Genomic DNA, 15,913 nt, shown 5'->3' with positions numbered 1-15,913 from the left:
CTATTAAAGAACAATTATCATAATTAAATTCCTTGAAATCCAAAATAGTGGGTTCATTAATATCTAGAGTTTTGACCTCTTCATTCCCACTTTTATCAATTTTAGCATCAAGATCTATAACCACCAAATTTTTGGAACGCCTCCTAGGTAAAGGTGGATCATATTCAGTCCCATCATTATCAAGATTCATATTGTAAAACAAAGATTTAATAGGGGACACATCAATAACTTTTAGATCTTCATCTTTATTTTCATAGAAACTAGAAGAACACGCTTTCACAAAGCAATCTTTTTTAGCACGCATCCTAGCGGTTCTTTCTTTGCACTCATCAATGAAAATTCTCATGGCTTTGAGAGACTCATTGATATCATGCTTAGGTGGAATAGATCTAAGTTTTAAAGAATCAACATCAAGGGAAATTCTATCAACATTCCTAGCCAATTCATCAACTTTAAGCAATTTTTCTTCAAGCAAAGCATTGAAATTCTTTTGCGAATTCATAAATTCCTTAACACTAGTCTCAAATTCAGAGGGCATCTTATTAAAATTTCCATAAGAATTGTTGTAGGAATTACCATAATTATTAGAGGAATTACTAGGGTACGGCCTAGGATTAAAGTTTCCTCTATACGCATTGTTACCAAAATTATTCCTACCAACGAAATTCACATCCATAGATTCATTATTATTCTCAATCAAAGTAGACAAAGGCATATCATTAGGATCAGAAGAAACACTTTTATTAGCAAATAATTTCATAAGTTCATCCATCTTTCCACTCAAGACATTAATTTCTTCTATCGCATGCACCTTTTTATTAGTAGATCTTTCAGTGTGCCATTGAGAATAATTAACCATAATATTATCTAGGAGTTTAGCAGCTTCTCCTAAAGTGATTTCCATAAAAGTGCCTCCCGCGGCCGAATCTAAAAAATTTCTAGAAGCAAAATTCAATCCGGCATAAAATTTTTGTATAATCATCCACAAATTCAAACCATGCGTAGGCAATTACGTATCATTAATTTCATCCTCTCCCAAGCTTGTGCAACATGTTCATGATCAAGTTGCTTAAAATTCATAATATCGTTTCTAAGAGAGGTAATCTTAGCGGGAGGGAAATACTTAGAGATAAAAGCATCTTTGCACTTATTCCAAGAATCAATACTATTTTTAGGTAAAGACGAAAACCAAGCTTTAGCACAATCTCTAAGCGAAAAAGGAAATAGCTTCAATTTAACAATATCATTGTCCACATCTTTCTTCTTTTGCATATCACACAAATCAACGAAGCTATTTAGATGGGTAGCGGCATCTTCACTAGGAAGGCCGGCGAATTGATCTTTCATGACAAGATTCAACAAAGCAACATTGATTTCACAAGATTCAGTATCAGTAAGAGGAGCAATCGGAGTGCTAAGAAAATCATTGTTGTTGGTATTGGTGAAATCACACAATTTAGTATTATCTTGAGCCATCGTGACAAGCAAGCAATCCAACACGCGAGCAAACAAGAAGCGAACAAAAAAGAGGCGAACGGAAAAGAGAGGGCGAATAAAACGGCAAGGGTGAAGTGGGGGAGAGGAAAACGAGAGGCAAATGGCAAATAATGTAATGCGGGAGATAAGGATTTGTGATGGGTACTTGGTGTGTTGACTTTTGTGTAGACTCCCCGGCAACGGCGCCAGAAATCCTTCTTGCTACCTCTTGAGCACTGCGTTGGTTTTCCATTAAAGAGGAAAGGGTGATGTAGTAAAGCAGCGTAAGTATTTCCCTCAGTTTTTGAGAACCAAGGTATCAATCCAATAGGAGGCCACGCACGAGTCCCTCGCACCTACACAAACAAATAAATCCTCGCAACCAACGCGATAAGGGGTTGTCAATCCCTACACGGTCACTTACGAGAGTGAGATCTGATAGATATGATAAGATAATATTTTTGGTATTTTTATGATAAATATGCAAAGTAAAATAGAAAACAATAAAAATAACTAAGTGTTGGAAGATTAATATGATGGAAAATAGACCCGGGGGCCATAGGTTTCACTAGTGGCTTCTCTCAAAAGCATAAGTATTACGGTGGGTGAACAAATTACTGTTGAGCAATTGATAGAATTGAGCATAGTTATGAGAATATCTAGGTATGATCATGTATATAGGCATCACGTCCGAGACAAGTAGACCGACTCCTGCCTGCATCTACTACTATACTCCACACATCGACCGCTATCCAGCATGCATCTAGAGTATTAAGTTCATAAGAACAGAGTAACGCTTTAAGCAAGATGACATGATGTAGAGGGATAAACTCATGCAATATGATATAAACCCCATCTTGTTATCCTCGATGACAACAATACAATACGTGCCTTGCTGCCCCTACTGTCACTGGGAAAGGACACCGCAAGATTGAACCCAAAGCTAAGCACTTCTCCCATTGCAAGAAAGATCAATCTAGTAGGCCAAACCAAACTGATAATTCGAAGAGACTTGCAAAGATAACCAATCATACATAAAAGAATTCAGAGAAGATTCAAATATTGTTCATAGGTAAACTTGATCATAAACCCACAATTCATCGGTCTCAACAAACACACCGCAAAAGAAGGTTACATCGAATAGATCTCCACGAGAGAGGGGGAGAACATTGTATTGAGATCCAAAAAGAGAGAAGAAGCCATCTAGCTAATAACTATGGACCCGAAGGTCTGAGGTAAACTACTCACACATCATCGGAGAGGCTATGGTGTTGATGTAGAAACCCTCCGTGATCGATGCCCCCTCCGGCGGAGCTCCAGAAAAGGCCCCAAGATGGGATCTCACGGGTACAGAAGGTTGTGGCGGTGGAATTAGATTTTTGGCTCCGTATCTGGTAGTTTGGTGGTACGTAGGTATATATAGGAGGAAGGAGTACGTCGGTGGAGCAACGTGGGGCCCACGAGGGTGGAGGGCGCGCCTGGGGGGGGTAGGCGTGCCCCCCTACCTCGTGCCCTCCTGGTTGATGTCTTGACGTAGGGTCCAAGTCCTCTGGATCACGTTCGTTCCGAAAATCACGTTCCTGAAGGTTTCATTCCGTTTGGACTCCGTTTGATATTCTTTTTCTGCGAAACTCTGAAATAGGCAAAAAACAGCAATTCTGGGCTGGGCCTGCGGTTAATAGGTTAGTCCCAAAATAATATAAAAGTGTATCATAAAGCCAAATAATGTCCAAAACAGAATATAATATAGCATGGAACAATAAAAAATTATAGATACGTTGGAGACGTATCAGTGATATGTTGTGCCGTGTATTGTGAATGTCCAGCACACCCGACTCCTCCCGTGTGACGGCGACTGTCTCCGGCTCCATCGCGATGGTGGACTGCGAAACGGGCAGGAATTAGAGGGTGGGATGGCGGCGATCGGGGCAGAGAGGGTGCGAAAAGGGTGGGCTTTTGTTGGGTAACATAGTAATAATTCAAAATTTTCCTACGTGTCACCAAGATCAATCTAGGAGATGCTAGCAACGAGAGAGAGGGAGTGCATCTTCATACCCTTGAAGATCGCTAAGCGGAAGCGTTGCAAGGAACGCGGTTGATGGAGTCGTACTCGCGGTGATTCAAATCGCGGAAGATCCGATCCAGCGCCGAACGGACGGCGCCTCCGCGTTCAACACACATACAGCCCGGGGACATCTCCTCCTTCTTGATCCAGCAAGGGCAAAGGAGAAGTTGAGGGAGAACTCCGACATCACGACGGCGTGGTGGTGGAGCTCGTGGTTCTTTGGCAGAGCTTCGCCAAGCTCAACGGAGGAGGAGGTGGTGTAGGAGGGGGGAGGGCTGCGCCAGGGGATAAGGTGTGGCTGCCCTCCCATCCCCCTGCTATTTATAGGGTGAAGGGGAGAGGGGCCCGGCCCCCCTAGATGCATCTAGAGGGGGGAGGCGGCCAAGGGGGTGCTTGCCCCCCAAGTTGGTGGGGGGAGGCGCCCCCACCCCTAGGGTTTTAACCCTAGGTGCCTTGGGCCCCTTGGGGGGCGCACCAGCCCAATAGGGGGGCTGGTTCCCACCCATATTCAGCCCACTTGGTCTCCCGGGGTAGGTGGCCCCACCCGGTGGACCCCCGGAACCCTTTCGGTGGTCCCGGTACACTACGACTAACCCCGAAACTTTTCCGGCGACTGAAACTGGACTTCCCATATATAAATCTTCATCTTCGGACCATTCCGGAACTCCTCGTGACGTCCGGGATCTCATCCGGGACTCCGAACAACTTCTCGGTAACCACATACAATTCCCATTACAACTCTAGCGTCACCGAACCTTAAGTGTGTAGACCCTACGGGTTCGGGAACCATGCAGACATGACTGAGACACCTCTCCGGCCAATAACCAATAGCGGGATCTGGATACCCATATTGGCTCCCACATGTTCCACGATGATCTCATCGGATGAACCACGATGTCGGGGATTCAATCAATCCCGTATACAATTCCCTTTGTCCATCAGTATGTTACTTGCCCGAGATTCGATCGTCGGTATCCCACATACCTCGTTCAATCTCGTTACCGGCAAGTCTCTTTACTCGTTCCATAACACATGATCCCGTGGCTAACTCCTTAGTCACATTGAGATCATTATGATGATGCATTACTGAGTGGGCCCAGAGATACCTCTCCGTCATACGGAGCGACAAGTCCCAGTCTCGATTCGTGCCAACCCAACAGACACTTTCGGAGATACCTGTAGTGCACCTTTATGGTCGCCTAGTTACGTTGTGACGTTTGATACACCCAAAGCATTCCTACGGTATCCAGGAGTTGCACAATCTCATGGTCTAAGGAAATGATACTTGACATTAGAAAAGCTCTAGCAAACGAACTACACGATCTTGTGCTATGCTTAGGAATGGGTCTTGTCCATCACATCATTCTCCTAATGATGTGATCCCGTTATCAATGACATCCAATGTCCATGGTCAGGAAACCACAACCATCTATTGATCAACGAGCTAGTCAACTAGAGGCTCACTAGGGACATGTTGTGGTCTATGTATTCACACATGTATTATGGTTTCCGGTTAATACAATTATAGCATGAACAATAGACAATTATCATGAACAAGGAAATATAATAATAACCATTTTATTATTGCCTCTAGGGCATATTTCCATCAGTCTCCCACTTGCTCTAGAGTCAATAATCTAGTTACATTGTGATGAATCGAACACCCATAGAGTTCTGGTGCTGATCATGTTTTGCTCATGGAAGATGTTTGGTCAACGGATCTGCGACATTCATATGCGTATGTACTTTACAAATATCTATGTCTCTATCTTGAATATATTCACGAATGGAGTTGAAGCGGCACTTGATGTGCTTGGTCTTCTTGTGAAACTTGGGCTCTTTGGCAATGGCAATAGCTCTAGTGTTGTCATAGAAGAGAGTCATTGGGCCCGATGTCGGTGTCAAAACCGGCGGATCTCGGGTAGGGGGTCCCGAATTGTGCTTCTAAGGCGGATGGTAACAGGAGGCGGGGGACACAATGTTTACCCAGGTTCGGGCCCTCTCGATGGAGGTAATACCCTAATTTCTGCTTGATTGATCTTGATGATATGAGTATTACAAGAGTTGATCTACCACGAGATCGTAGAGGCTAAACCCTAGAAGCCAGCCTATGATTATGATTGTTCTTGTCCTACGGACTAAACCCTCCGGTTTATATAGACACCGGAGGGGGCTAGGGTTACACAGAGTCGGTTACAAGGGAGGAGATCTACACATCCGAATTGCCAAGCTTGCCTTCCACGTAAAGGAGAGTCCCATCCGGACACGGGACTAAGTCTTCAATCTTGTATCTTCATAGTCCAACAGTCCGGCCAAAGTATATAGTCCGGTTGTCCGAGGACCCCCTAATCTAGGACTCCCGCAGTAGCCCCTGAACCAGGCTTCAATGACGATGAGTCCGGCGCGCAGATTGTCTTCGGCATTGGAAGGCGGGTTCTTCTCCAAATCCAGAGTACCTGTCGAGTAGTGTCCGGCTTCCCATGAATGTTGCACTCCTCGGTTTCTGCGCCTAATAATGGCAATCTTCCACGTGTCGAGCGAATGCGAGAAATCAGGGCATTTTTACACTTGCCACCCTAATCCTGTGACCAAATCATCTATTTAAAGAGCCGGGGATCCCCAGATCCAGACCACACCATCCTCTCACAGCTAGTATCCATCGGAGCGCGCCCGGAAAAACCCATCCCATCATGGCCGGCCATCGCAACTCCTCCTCTCGCTCCCGTAGCACTAAGCCAGGCAATTGGAAGAAGTGTTCTGTCCCCCACAGCCAATTAGTAGAGTTACAGACCCAGGGGTTTCTCCCTCCAGCGTATATGGTCCCCGTCCGAGCCGGACTAGCCACTTACAATGGCGGGGAGCAAGCGGAGAGCTTTCCCAACCCATCCATGGGGGAGCGGGTATGCCTTACCCCTTACTTATTAAGGGGACTTGGATTTCAAATCCATCCGTTCCTCCGCGGGCTCCTGGAGTTCTACGGTCTCCAGCTGCATAATTTTACTCCCGCCTCCATATTACACATCGCTGGCTATGTTGCCCTTTGCGAGCTGTTTCTGGGCTGCGAAGCTCATTTCGAGCTATGGCAGAGGCTATTCTGCCTCGTACCCCGTACACAGGAGGGGTCAATATATCAAGTGGGCGGAGCCGAGGTATGGCGCATCGCCGGGACCGGATACCTGTCCGGTTCTCCGAAGAAGACGTCTGAAGACTAGCCTTCGGAGTGGTTTTATATGGAGGACGTCCCCCTTCCGGACCCTATTCGGTTGGGCCTTCCTGAGTTCAATAACGCCCCTTTGAAGAAACGCCGCAGCTGGCGCCCTCAGAGCCCCCAGGAGGAAGATAACAGAGAGGTCCTTTACCTGATGGGCCGGATAAAAGCGCTGGCCAAATCAGGATTGACCATAATTGAGGTCATGTCAATATGTATAATGCAGGGGGTGCAGCCACTTCAATATCGGGGACAACCCATGTGGCACTTCAATGGAGAAGACGATGCCACCCGCTGCGGTCGTAAAGGTCCGGACTCCGCCGCTGCTCTAGCGAAAATACTTTCCGATTTGTACAAAGGAGAGGAAGAGGAGTTCATCCGCATTAAGCCACGGGATGGATTCTCCATGTACAACCCCTCGAACTGGGTGAGCTGCTACCTTTTACTCCAGACCTTCCCGCATTCTTCATCATAAATATTTACCTTGCTATTTCATAGCAGGAACTGTGAAAAGCTGTGAGGGAGGTCCACAGCCCGTCTCCACAGCCAGAGGACCCTGACCGGGCCCTCGACCCCGGACTCGAAGAAGATCCGGACATATTTGTGGAGCTCGTCGATAGGACGTTCTATCAGTTAAGCTGCGACGGTGCCTTGGTGGCCATCATAGCTGATTATCCTGGCCTGCTCCCTGCATCGCATGTAAGTAAAACCGGAGTCCCAACTTCCAAGAAGGATCCCTTCTTTGCACTTTACCCACCGCACACATATTGCGTTTTACAGGGAAGGCCCTCGGGGCGCCATGCCGAACCCGCGGTGTCTCATGAACAAGGGGCACCGAAGCCGGGTAGGCTTAAAAGGAAGGCGGTCAGGACTGAGACGCCGTCATAGAGGTATGAAAAAACCCTGCTCCGTGGTTGTCGTCTTTCGAATATAATAACGTCCATGGTTTCTGGCAGAAAAAACGCTCGCCGGACCGTGTCCGGAGAGCCTGCCGGCCATGCCTCCACCAGCCGGACTCCAGAGCCGGACTTAGGGGCAGATGCTAATGTGGGGACAACACCGGATTTTCCTCCTACGGAGGATGCGGATAGGCTGTCCGCTACGAATTCCGAAGTGGAGAGCGCCATGAATCACAGGCGTCGCCGGGCCGTACTCCTCTGAAGAGGCGTTCGATGCCTTCAACTCAGGGGACACTTACATCCGAGCTGCTCAAAATGGTCTTGCCAGAGCCACGGACCAGTACGTAAAGGATATACGGGTAAGAAAATCTGATAATTATGTATATCAGTAGCCCCTGAGACTTGAAACAGTTGACACAACTGATTTAAGGATCATTATGTGCATAGGTTCTTACGGAGAAGAATACCCAGTTGTCTCAAGAGCTGGAGGAGTGCAAAGCCCAGCTACGGGCCGCAGTTGCCGCAATGAAGGAGTCCGAGAAGGCCCCATCTGGTAACACTTGTTTTTATCAAAAAGAATGACATGTACCGGTTAGTATGCGGCATGCCTGCGAATCTAACAATAGATTCTGCAGGTGATCTCGAAGTGAATCCGTAGGTCATGCGAGGGGATGAGCAACATGCTCAACGACAGCTAAAGGCTGGCGAGCGCGTGCTTAACAGGTTAGGCGGGAGAAAAATGATCTCTAAGATGCCAATACCCGGTTGGGCGTTGAACTGAAAGATGTTCGGGCCTAGCTTGCTGACTCCGTAAAGGAGAATAAGAGGCTTCGACGCGGCATTTTTAGTAAGTGCTTGAACGAACTTTTATAGAGTTCGGCGAAGAAACCGGCTAAAAGAGTTATATCTGTAGGTATGCTGACGGGTCGTCCTGCAGAGGAGATGCCCGGGTGTGCGGGTGATCTTCTGCCAGAGCTCTCACAACTGCACGAACAAGTTCGGCAGGTGATGCAGGGCATTGCCCAGGCCTTGTGGCCGTCCGCCTCCCTGCCAGGAAGCATGGGGGAGCTCGTAGAGATGCTCAAGGGAGCGCGGCGGCGCTTTCGATTGTGGAAGATATCTGCCTGCCGACAAGGTGTAAGGGAAGCCTGGGCCATGGTGAAGACTCGATATACCAAGGCTGACCCGAACCATATGGCCGAAGTCGGACCTGTGGGGTCTGACGGGAAAGAGATCCCTGTCAGTTTGGTGTATGACCAGGTGAAATTAGCCGCAAAGTATTCCCAACAGGATTGTAGGCTAGACAGCCTATTGGATGGTATAGAAGAAGAATTTAGTCAGTCTAAATGACTGTGTACTTCAAGTGACATATATTGTCCCTAGCCAGATTGTAAATCATTTGTCATGGCGGACCTTTTCGCTTCGACCTCCGGACCCGACAGTCCGGAGTGTATCCAAATACCCGCTCAGTTATGTAAAAACCGGGGTACGCGTGGAAACCAGGCGTAGGGGTCATAAGTGCTTGAACAGACAAGTACCCAACTAGCTATGTTACATTACATGGATAGTAAGAAACATCTTCCAGGGAGAATAGTTCTGTTAAGGGTTCCTGTCCCTGGGTACGCATGCATTAATGTGCATGCCCGAACTGCGAAAAGAGACGCAGGATATAAACATCTGGGGCTTGTATTGAAATAAGTAAAAGTAATCTTTTGTTCACCGACCAAATATTCCCTTAAGAATGCTAGCTTTCGTCTTCACCCAGTCTGAGGTACACATCCGGCTGACCCGGCAGTAACAATCACAGAGGTGCTCCCCTTATGCCTTAGCCGAATTAACGGGAACGTAGGGCATAAACACAAGAGCCCGGCAACCCAGCTTGGCCAAAACTTAAGTCATATCGATGCATATAATGGCGAAGAAAAGGTACATGTGGAAAAGTAACACATGTGCGGGGGGCATAGAGCCCGGAACATAGTTATATTAAGCTTCTGTATAAGAAGCCCCCAGGTATAATGAGCACGCATGGCGCGTCAAGATTGTGTAGTCAAGACACACTTTAAGATTTTAAGGCCATGAAGAAAAGGGGAAGAAAGAAAGAAAGACAGATAGCAGATATATATATAAAAAAGGGGGCGGAGGTAAGGAGACGAACACAGAGTCCGGCGCTGGCGTAGAATCTTCGGAGTCTGGCCGCGTTCCATGGGTTTGGATCGAGTCGATTGTCTGATGCATCGCGCAGACGGTACGCTCCACCGGTGAGAACTTTATCGATGATGAAGGGACCTTCCCATTTGGGTTTGAGTTTGTCCTTTTTCTTCTCTGGTAGGCGTAGAACGAGTTCGCCAACGTTATAAGTTTTGGCCCGTACTTCTCTGCTTTGATACCGTCGAGCCTGTTGCTGATAGAATGCGGGGCGGGCTTTTGCAACGTCACGCTCCTCCTCCAGGGCATCTAAACTGTCCTGCCGATCAAGCTCGGCTTCTTTCTCTTTGTACATGCGCACTCAAGGTGAGTCTTGAATGATGTCGCAGGGCAGTACCGCCTCTGCGCCGTACACAATAAAAAACGGTGTGTATCCGGTAGTGCGATTTGGCGTGGTCCGCAGCCCCCATAGTACGGAGTCGAGCTCCTCAACCTAGTGCGTATCTGATTCCTTCAAGGATCGCACTAGTCTGGGTTTAATGCCACTCGTAATAAGACCATTTGCTCGTTCAACTTGACCGTTTGTTTGGGGGTGATAGACGGAGGCATAATCGAGCTTAATGCCCATGTTGCCGCACCAAGTTTTTACTTCGTCAGCTGTGAAGTTCGAGCCGTTATCGGTGATGATGCTGTGGGGGACACCATAACGGTGTACGACCCCGGATATGAAGTCTATCACTGGTCCGGACTCGGCCGTTTTAACTGGTTTGGCTTCTATCCATTTGGTGAATTTATCCACCATGACCAATAGGTACTTTTTCTTATGGCTTCCGCCTTTAAGGGGTCCGACCATATCAAGCCCCCAGACCGCAAAGGGCCAGGTAATGGGGATTGTTCGGAGAGCGGTAGGTGGCAGATGTCTTTGGTTTGCAAAAAGTTGGCAACCGACGCAACGTTGGACGAGGTCCTGTGCGTCTGCTCAGGCCGTCGGCCGGTAAAAACCTGTACGGAAGGCCTTTCTTACAAGGGCCCGAGCTGCGGCGTGGTGGCCGCCGAGTCCAGCATGAATTTCTGCCAAAAGTTGTCGTCCTTCCTCTTCGGAGATGCACCTTTGAAGTACTCCGGTAACGCTTTTCTTATAAAGCTCTCCCTTGTGGACCTTGTAGGCTCTAGACTGCCGCACAATGCGACGTTCCTCGTTTGGGTCCTCAGGAAGTTCTTGCCTAGTTAGGTAGGCCAAGAAGGGTTCTATCCACGGGGCGATGACAGCCATAATCACGTGGGCCGAAGGTGTTATTTCGGTGGCAGAGCCTCCGATTACATCAGAGTGTTCGGGATCGGGAGTTGTGGCCGGATCCGGACTGTTGTTGCCGGTCTCCCCTTCCCACACTACGGATGGCTTAAATAGCCTTTCCAAGAAGATATTAGGTGGGACCGGGTCACGCTTAGCGCCGATGCAGGTGAGGATATCCGCCGCTTGATTGTTTTCTCGGACCACATGGTGGAATTCGAGCCCCTCGAACCGAGTTGACATTTTGAGGACGGCGTTGCGGTAAGCCGCCATTTTTGGGTCCTTGGCGTCAAAGTCTCTGTTTATTTGAGATATTGCGAGGTTCGAATCCCCACGCACCTCTAGGCGTTGAATGCCCATGGAGATTGCCATCCGGAGACCATGCAACAGGGCCTCATATTCTGCTGCATTGTTGGAGTCTGTGTATAATATTTGGAGTACGTATTGGACTGTATCTCCGGTGGGGGAGGTCAGGACGACGCCTGCCCCCAGACCAGCCAGCATCTTAGAGCCGTCAAAGTGCATGATCCAATTGAAGTACGCGCCGTACTCTTTAGGGAGTTCGGCTTCTGTCCATTCGGCGACGAAATCAGCCAGTACTTGCGACTTAATGGCTCGCCGTGGTTTGTATGTTATGTTGAACGGGAGGAGCTCAATAGCCCATTTAGCAATCCGGCCCGTGGCATCGTGGTTATTTATTATGTCATTGAGTGGTACTTCAGAAGCCACCGTAATTGAACACTCTTGAAAGTAGTGTCGTAGTTTCCCGGATGCCATGAAGACCGCGTATGCTATCTTTTGATAATGTGGGTACCGTGATTTGCATGGAGTGAGGACAGTGGATACGTAGTATACTGGCTTTTGAAGCGGGAACTTATGTCCGTCCGTCTCTCGTTCGAGGACAAGCACTATGCTTACAACTTGGTGTGTTGCCGCTATATATAACAGCATTGGTTCGCCGATATTTGGCGCGGCCAAGATTGGGTTGCTGGCCAAGACAGCTTTTATTTCTTCCAATCCGGCCGTGGCCGCATCCGTCCATTCGAAGTGTTCGGTGCGTCGAAGAAGGCGATAAAGAGGTAGTGCCTTTTCTCCCAATCAGGAGATAAAGCGGCTTAAGGCAGCCACACATCCAGTTAGTTTCTGGATTTGCTTGAGGTCTGTTGGGATAGCCAACTGTGACAGAGCTCGGATTTTAGCCGAATTTGCTTCAATTCCTCTATTGGAAACGATGAAGCCCAAGAGCTTTCCGGCGGGCACGCCGAAAACACATTTTTCCGGATTGAGCTTGATGTCATATGTTCGGAGATTGTCGAACGTGAGCCTCAAGTCGTCTATTAAGGATTCGACGTGTCTGGTTTTAATGACCACATCGTCTACGTATGCCTCCACTGTTTTGCCGATTTGTGTTTCCAGGCATGTCTGAATCATGCGTTGATAGGTTGCACCGGCGTTTTTGAGCCTGAAAGGCATGGTGTTAAAACAGAAGGGGCCGTATGGAGTGATGAATGCCGTTGCGGCTTGATCGGACTCCGCCATCTTGATTTGATGGTATCCGAAGTATGCGTCGAGGAAACACAATGAGTCGTGTCCTGCGGTAGCGTCGATAATTTGATCGATGCGGGGGAGGGGGAAGGGATCCTTGGGGCAAGCCTTGTTAAGGTCCTTGAAATCGACACATAAGCGCTAGGATTTGTCCTTCTTTGGTACCATTACCAGGTTTGCTAGCCAGTCCGGATGTTTTATTTCTCTAATGAATCCGGCCTCGAGTAACTTGGCTAGCTCCTCTCCCATGGCTTGTCGCTTAGGCTCTGAGAAACGCCGAAGAGTCTGCTTGACCGGCTTGTATCCCTTTAGAATGTTTAGGCTATGCTCGGCCAGCCTGCGTGGGATTCCTGGCATGTCTGAAGGATGCCAGACGAAGATGTCCCAATTCTCGCGCAAGAACTCCCGCAGTGCGGCGTCTGTTGTGGGGTTCAGCTGTGCCCCGATGGATGCTGTTTTTGTAGGGTCCGTATGGTGGACCTGGAATTTGACTATTTCGTCCGCTGGTTTAAAAGAGGTGGACTTGGGTCTTTTGTCGAGTATCACGTCGTCCCTGTCCACTATGGAGCGCAGCGCAGTTAGTTCTTCGGCCGCGAGGGCTTCAGATAACACCTCGAGGGCCAGTGCGGCGGTTTTATTTTCGGTGCGGAGTGCTATGTCCGGATCACTAGCTAGAGTGATGATTCCATTGGGCCCGAGCATCTTGAGCTTCATGTACCCGTAATGGGGTATAGCTTGGAAGATCGTGAAGGCCTCCCGCCCTAAAAGGGCGTGGTATCCGCTACTGAATGGGGCCACTTGGAATGTGATTTCTTCGGACCTGTAATTCTCGGGCGTGCCGAATACCACATCTAGTGTGATTTTTCCCGCACATCGTGCCTCTCGACTAGGGATGATTCCTCTGAAGGTCGTGCTGCTTTGCTCAATGCGGCTCTTGTCTATTTCCATTTTGCTAAGAGTCTCCTCATAGATGAGGTTTAATCCGCTGCCACCGTCCATGAGCACTTTAGTAAGCCGGAAGCCGTCCACAATTGGACTAAGGACCAAAGCGGCTGGTGCTCGGACTGTTCGGAATTGAGGTTCGTCACTGGCATTGAAGGTTATGGCCGTATCGTTCCATGGATTTATTGCTGCAACGTGGTAGACTTCGGCGAGGCTGCGGAGTGCTCGCTTGCGCCTATTATTTGAGGCGAAAGTCTTGAAGACTGTCAATACTGTATTGTTATTTTCCATGGGATGATGCTCTGTGGTATTGTTGATGAGGAGATCCTCGCCGCTCTTGGCCACCTGCCGGAGTATCCAACATGCTCTAAGGCTGTGTGTTGGCATGGTATCCGATGTACTGTGAATTTTGCATGGCCCATTGAGCCATCCCTCCAATACTGTTATGTGCCCTGTAGTGGGCTTTGGTTTCTTTGTAATTAGATCGGGTGACTTACGAGAGTACACCCTTTTAGTTCGGACGGGTGGTTTAGTGAGAGCCGGAGGATCCCAGAATTTTGTTTGGGTTTTCCAGGCGCTTTCCATTGCACAGTACTTCCGTACTATGGCCGCCAAGTCAGTGAAGTGTGCTATGTCACGGCGACTTATGGCGTTGAGGATTCCCTTGTCCGTGCAATTTTTGCAAAAGAATGAAATTGCGTCTTCCTCGCGACAGTCCTTGACCTTGCTCATTACAAGGAGGAATCTGGCCCAATAGTGATGTACTGTCTCTTGGGGCTCTTGTCTAATGTGGGAAAGATCACTTATGTCTGGGTGGGTGCGTAGATTTAGGTCCAAACCCTGACCCGATCTACGACCCAGGGGCAGAGGAGTTTCCGAGCTTGGTGATACGTCCATTTTGCATCATGCTTTTATATTGATATTTATTGCATTATGGGCTGTTATTACACATTATGTCACAATACTTATGCCTATTCTCTCTTATTTTACAAGGTTTACATAAGGAGGGAGAATGCCGGCAGCTGGAATTCTGGGCTGGAAAAGGAGCAAATATTAGAGACCTATTCTGCACAACTCCAAAAGTCCTGAAACTCCACGAAAGTTATTTTTGGAAATAATAAAAAATATTGAGCGGAAGAAGCACGTCAGGGGGCCCCACCTGGCCACGAGGGTGGGGGGCGCGCCCCCCTGCCTCGTGGGCCCCCTGTTGGGCCTCCGGTGGCCATCTTCTGCTATATGAAGTCTTTCGTCCGAGGAAAAATCATAAGCAACCTTTCGGGACGAGACTCCGCCGCCACGAGGCGGAACCTTGGCGGAACCAATCTAGGGCTCTGGCAGAGCTGTTCTGCCGGGGACACTTCCCTCCGGGAGGGGGAAATCATCGCCATCGTCATCACCAACGGTCCTCTCATCGGGAGAGGGCAATCTCCATCAACATCTTCATCAGCACCATCTCCTCTCAAACCCTAGTTCATCTCTTGTATCCAATTCTTGTCTTCAAGTCTAGGATTGGTACCTGTAGGTTGCTAGTAGTGTTGATTACTCCTTGTAGTTGATGCTAGTTGGTTTATTTGGTGGAAGATCATATGTTCAGATCCTATATGCATATTAATACCCCTCTGATTATGAACATGAATATGCTTTGTGAGTAGTTACGTTTGTTCCTGAGGACATGGGAGAAGTCTTGCTATTAGTAGTCATGTGAATTTGGTATTTGTTCGATATTTTGATGAGATGTATGTTGTCTATCCTCTAGTGGTGTTATGTGAACGTCGACTACATAACACTTCACCATTATTTGGGCCTAGAGGAAGGCATTGGGAAGTAATAAGTAGATGATGGGTTGCTAGAGTGACAGAAGCTTAAACCCTAGTTTATGCGTTGCTTCGTAAGGGGCTGATTTGGATCCATATGTTTCATGCTATGGTTAGGTCTACCTTAATACTTTTGTTGTAGTTGCGGATGCTTGCAATAGAGGTTAATCATAAGTGGGATGCTTGTCCAAGTAAGGGCAGCACCCAAGCACCGGTCCACCCACATATCAAATTATCAAAGTACCGAACGCGAATCATATGAACGTGATGAAAACTAGCTTGACGATAATTCCCATGTGTCCTCGGGAGCGCTTTTCTCTATATAAGAGTTTGTCCAAGCTTGTCCTTTGCTACAAAAAGGATTGGGCCACCTTGCTGCACTTTATTTACTTTTGTTACTTGTTGCTCGTTACAAATTATCCTATCACAAAACTATCTGTTACCTATTGTTTCAGTGCTTGCAGAGAATAGCTTGCTGAAAACCGCTTATCATTTCCTTCTGCTCCTCGTTCGGTTCGACACTCTTAC

The sequence above is a fragment of the Triticum aestivum genome, chromosome 5D (assembly GCF_018294505.1).
Source record: "Triticum aestivum cultivar Chinese Spring chromosome 5D, IWGSC CS RefSeq v2.1, whole genome shotgun sequence".
NCBI classification, from domain to species: domain Eukaryota; kingdom Viridiplantae; phylum Streptophyta; class Magnoliopsida; order Poales; family Poaceae; genus Triticum; species Triticum aestivum.
Note: the sequence above shows the minus strand (reverse complement) of the source record.